Genomic DNA, 6,226 nt, shown 5'->3' on the forward strand with positions numbered 1-6,226 from the left:
CTATTGTGTTCCTGTTTCATCTGGAGAAGATGTATGTTTTTCCTTGGAAGATTTTCATTGATTACGTTGGAGTGTTTCTGTTGACCAAATGCCCTCAATAGAGAACTGTGTTCAATCAAGAAAACCTACTCCTGATTCGTTTATTCCACCTTCCCGCTTTAGAGTGACGCCCATTACTTGGTCCCGCTCATCTGCTTCTGAACAGTTCTTAAATCCTGTACATACAATTCTATTCTGGTTCAACAGCCATGTGTATGACTGTGACAAGAGCCTTTTCACGTGACTCGAGCTAATACATTCTACAGTGTTTTGACAGCTCTTCCTCTGTGTGGGTGAGGGCTGCACTGACAACAACACCAACCCCCTCCACCACACCCACATCGCCCCTGGCCTCCTTGTGACCTTCCTCTTCGCCAAGCACCTACCAGAGCGCCTGGCCCCCGGCAGCCGACTACATGGTCAAAGTGCATGGTCTATCTGGAAGAAGGCTGCTTGTTTGATTAATTTCAGAATGATTTGTCACTGTATTGTGCAAGACTTGTGGTAATACATTGGATACTGATCAGCACTGGCTTGACATTAGTGGTATGACATATGTAGAATTAAAACAACATAGTCGTCTTTATATCACTGCCTCTGGGTCTCACTGTGCCTTCCTGTTTCCCCCTTATGCTGGGAGGCCAGTTCCTCTGTTGCTGGCCAGTTACAGTTCTCCTCGTTGAGTTCTGCTTCGTACCTCTCCTGTACCACTGTTACTGTAGGTATTTAACCACAGTCCTTTTGCACCCTCTGCAGGTCACAGCCACCAACTGTTCCACGTGTTCGGCATAATCGGCACTCATTTCCAGATGGAGGCCATTGAGCAGGACATGGTGACGCGACGCCCGTGGCTCCTCACGTACTCTCTGCCCATCACCTTCACCAACACACTGGGGGCGGCACTGCTGAGTGTAACCCTCAGCCTTGGCATCATCGTCTTCTTTAGTCTGCCTCTGCTCTGGTCAGCCACCCGGGGAGAACACACTGAGAAGACACAGTCACATCCAATAGCCAAGGGCTGCCAGTACCACTAGCACTAGCCATTAACCACATGCTAATTATAATGTATACGGGACGTAGGAACTGGATGGCTCAGTTGGTGGAGCATGGTGCCTGTAATGCCAGGATTGTGGATTTGATTCACAGGGCCACCCACACGTAAAATGTATCCAAACATGAATGTAAGTCACTTTGGATAAGAGCGTCTGCTAAATGGCATATATTTGTATTATATTACTATGATTAAACTGGACACTGTGGTGGGGTGGACTTGGGAGAAGAGGTGAACAACTGAAGTGAACCACTATGGCTTCTTGGTGTTGGATAGAGGTGAAGTCATGACAAGATACAATGCTGAAGCAGCAATGAACTGTTCTTCACATTTCAACACGGATGAATAAACTGGTAGCTGAACAAGAGCTCCATATATACTGCAATGAGGGACAGACAGAGTTAGTGGTACCTCTGGTAGTATTACATTGACTATAGGACAAGTACACAGTACTAAACATGTAGTCCTTGCTTTTGTTCGCTGATTTACCAACGCTACTGAGGAGCAGGAAGAGACTGGAGCAGTTGGAAGTCAAACTGTATATGAAGAATCAATCCACTGAGGATACAGGAAGAGACTGGAGCAGTGGGAAGTCAAACTGTATATGAAGAATCAATCCACTGAGGATACAGGAAGAGACTGGAGCAGTGGGAAGTCAAACTGTATATGAAGAATCAATCCACTGAGTAGCAGGAAGAGACTGGAGCAGTGGGAAGTCAAACTGTATATGAAGAATCAATCCACTGAGGATACAGGAAGAGACTGGAGCAGTGGGAAGTCAAACTGTATATGAAGAATCAATCCACTGAATGTTACATGAAGAGGAATTCTCGAAATCGCTTCAATTTTGTTTTCTTCCTTTTTAAACATTATTTGTACACAAAATATATTGATCACTTTATAATTTCTATACACAACAAATGGATATGTATTACAAACACACAGTATATCACCTCACCAATATTATATCCACAGTCTAAGGCATTGTTTCCCAAACTAGGGGAGGCTTGATTTAAAGATGGGGTTGTGAGAGACTATGTCGCTTTTAGAACAATAGTGGTAAACGGCACTGCGCAAGTTGAAAAAAAGTCCAGAAAGATTGACATTGTGTCTGCAGCTGAGCTAATCCTGGATCTGAAAGACTTAACATCTGAGGAGCTACAGATTACTGACTCGTGCTGTCCCACTCTCTCAGGCCCTAGAGCCTGAAAAGGGGATTGGAGGTTTCAAATGACTGAAGGAGAGGGAATATATACAGTTGAAGTCGGAAGTTTACATTCACCTTACCCAAATACATTTAAAAACTCAGTTTTTCACAATTCCTAACATTTAATCATAGTAAAATAATTCACTGTCTTAGGTCAGTTAGGATCACCATTCTATTTTAAGAATGTGAAATGTCAGAATAATAGTAGAGAGTGATTTATTTCCGGTTTTATTTCTTTCATCACATTCCCAGTGGGTCAGAAGTCTACATACACTCAATTAGTATTTGGTAGCATTGCCTTTACATTGTTTAACTTGGGTAAAATGTTTTGGGTAGCCTTCCACAAGCTTCCCACAATAAATTGGGCGAATCTTGGCCCATTCCTCCTGACAGAGCTGGTGTAACTGAGTCAGGTTTGTAGGCCTCAATGCTCGCACACGCTTTTTCAGTTCTGCTCACACATTTTCTATAGGATTAAGGTCAGGGCTTTGTGATGGCCACTCCAATACCTTGACTTTCTTGTCCTTAAGCCATTTTGCCACAGCTTTGGAAGTCTGCTTTGGTTCATTGTCCATTTGGAAGTGTCACGGCCGTTGAAAGAAAAGGACCAAAGTGCAGAGTGGTGAGCGTACATTTTCCTTTCATTTAAAATGTCACCAACGAAAACAATGCAACAACTGTGCCACTTACAGGGCTAAGTGCCACCAACAAAGATAACTACCCACACTGAAAGGAGGTGAAAAGGGCTACTAAGTATGATTCCCAATCAGAGACAACGATAGACAGCTGTCCCTGATTGAGTATCATACCCGGCCAAAACACAGAAATAAAGAAACATAGAAAACAAAACATAGAATGCCCACCCAAATCACACCCTGACCAAACCAAAATAGAGACATAAAAAGGCTCTCTCGGGTCAGGGGGTGACAGGAAGACTCATTTGCGACCAAGCTTTAACTTCCTGACTGATGTCTTGAGATGTTGCTTCAATATATGCACATAATTTTCAATCCTCAGGATGCCATCTATTTTGTGAAGTGCACCAGTCCCTCCTGCAGCAAAGTACCCCCACAACATGATGCTGCCACTCCCGTGCTTCACGGTTGGGATGGTGTTCTTCAGCTTGCAAACCTCCCTCTTTTTCCTCCAAACATAACAATGGTCATTATGGCCAAACAGTTCTATTTTTGTTTCATCAGATCAGAGGACATTTTCCAAAAAGTACGATCTTTGTCCCCATGTGCAGTTGCAAACCGTGGTCTGGCTTTTTATGGTGGTTTGGAAGCAGTGGAGTCTTTCTTGTTGAGCGGCCATTCAGGTTATGTCGATATAGGACTCGTTTTACTGTGGACATAGATACTTTTGTACCTGTTTCCTCCAGCATCTTCACAAGGTCCTTTGCTGTTGCTCTGGGATTGATTTGCCCTTTTCGCACCAAAGTACGTTCATCTCTAGGAGACAGAATGCGTCTCCTTCCTGAGCGGTATGACGGCTGCAAATCAAATTACATTTATTTGTCACATACACATGGTTAGCAGATGTTAATGCGAGTGTAGCGAAATGCTTGTGCTTCTAGTTCCGACCATGCATATCTAACAAGTAATCTAACCTAACAATTTCACAACTACTACATTATACACACATGTGTAAATGAATGAATAAGAATATGTACATAAAAACATATGAATGATGGCCGAACGGCATAGGCAAGATGCAGTAGATGGTATAGAGTACAGTATATACATATGAGATGAGTAATGTAGGGTGTGTAAACATTATATAAAGTGGCATTGTTTAAAGTGGCTAGAGATACATTTATTACATAATTTTTTCCATTATTAAAGTGGCTAGAGTTGAGTCAGTATGTTGGCAGCAGCCACTCAATGTTAGTGGTGGTCTATCTCAAGTCTGATGGCCTTGAGATAGAAGCTGTTTTTCAGTCTCTCTGTCCCCGCTTTGATGAACCTGTACTGACCTCGCCTTCTGGATGATAGCGGGGTGAACAGACAGTGGCTCGGGTGGTTGTTGTCCTTGATGATCTTTTTGGCCTTCCTATGACATCGGGTGCTGTAGGTGTCCTGGAGGGCAGGTAGTTTGCCCCCGGTGATCCGTTGTGCAGACCTCACTACCCTCTAGAGAGCCTTACAGTTATGGGCAGAGCAGTTGCCATACCGAAGGCGGTGATGCAGCCCGACAGGATGCTCTCGATGTGCATCTGTAAAAGTTTGTATGTGTTTCTGATGACAAGCTGAATTTCTTCAGCCTGCTGAGGTTGAAGAGGCACTGCTGTGCCTTCTTCACCACGCTGTCTCTGTGGGTGGACCATTTCAGTTAGTCCGTGATGTGTATGCATGGTCCCATGGTGTTTATATTTGCGTACTATTGTTTGTACAGATGAACGTGGTACCTTCAGGCGTTTGGAAATTGCTCCCAAGGATGAACCAGACTTGTGGAGGTCTACAATGTTTTTCTGAGGTCTTGGCTGATTTCTTTTGATTTTCCAATGATGTCAAGCAAAGAGTCACTGAGTTTGAAGGTAGGCTTTGAAATACATCCACAGGTACACCTGGGAAGGACCCAAAGAAGCCATCAAGCTATTGACCAATAGATTATGGAATGTATGATTGCAGAGGGGCTAACGTACTTCCTGGAGAGCATGGGGTTAGTATCGCCACATCAGAGTGGGTTCCGGAAGGGGAACTATGGACCCAGTGCTCTGCTTTGAAGCAGAGGTCAGGAAGGCTCAGGTGAACAAGAAGACTGTTGTGGCTCTCTCTGTTGATGTGGAGAAGGCATATTATATGATGTGGAACAGTAGCGTACCTCAATGATGACGGGCCCAGGTGCCAAAAACAATTACGGGCCCCTATCACCACCCATATTTCCCTTAAAATTAAAATTATTTTGTTGGTAAGGCTGTGTGTTAATATTGTGGGACGGTTGGAGTCAAATAGACTTTTAAATCTGTTTGACAGCTGGTGGATAACGATGTCAACATTTGCATTAAAGAAGTTTACTCTAAAACTACTCTCACCATCAGTCACTCATCCTCACATAGCTCATCAAAATGACACCTCACCTTCCTTCTCCGAGTGTCTCAAATGCGCTCTGAGCTCCCCATTTGTCGGCAAGGGTCTTTGCAGTGACTTTGGCCTTCTCAAAATCCTGTGGGAATCCGGACAGGACCTCTATAATGTCCTTGAGTAGGCTGACTGCTCTGTGCAGGTCTGCGTCTTTGGCCTGTAGCATTTTGGAGACGACGTTCACATTTGCTAAAACCTTAGTCTGCAGAACGACAAAAAATAAAACTACATTTTTCTGTTTTCTTTTTCAGTGCTGCATCATCCCTCTCATCCTTCTTGTCACTTAAAAGCACAATGTTGGTGAGGGCCTTCATTACGTCACATATCTGTATCTCAGGGTGGCAAGGGACTCATATCTAGATGACCAGCGGGGGGACACAGTCCTTTTAGAGTTACATTTTCTTTTGCTGATGCCAAATCAAACATACCACTCAACATTGACCATCTCTTTATGCTTTGCCCCAACAAGGTGCAGAGCAGTATCATAAAACTGTTTCATCTCTGGCACATTTTAGACAGAGTCGTTGAGAGCCAGGTTAAGATTGTACGCTGAGCAATGCACATAAACAGCGAGCTTCTCTTTTCCGGATATTCTGGCCTCACACCCGACTAGACCCCGCTCATGTTAGCCGCTCCATCATACCTCTGCCCACGACATTTTGAAATATCCAGCCCATTATCCTCTTTGCTGCCCAGGATTTTATGTTGAAGCTCAGCTGCTGATGTGTCAGCAGTCTCCAGAAATCCACGAAACGACTCTGATGGTCAGATCTGTGGTGACATTATTTGCATTGTATAGTATGTCTTTGGCCCACACTCCAGTACAGTAGGTGGCGGTAATGCACC

The sequence above is a fragment of the Oncorhynchus masou genome, unplaced genomic scaffold, assembly GCF_036934945.1.
Source record: "Oncorhynchus masou masou isolate Uvic2021 unplaced genomic scaffold, UVic_Omas_1.1 unplaced_scaffold_824, whole genome shotgun sequence".
Classification (NCBI taxonomy): Eukaryota; Metazoa; Chordata; class Actinopteri; order Salmoniformes; family Salmonidae; genus Oncorhynchus; species Oncorhynchus masou.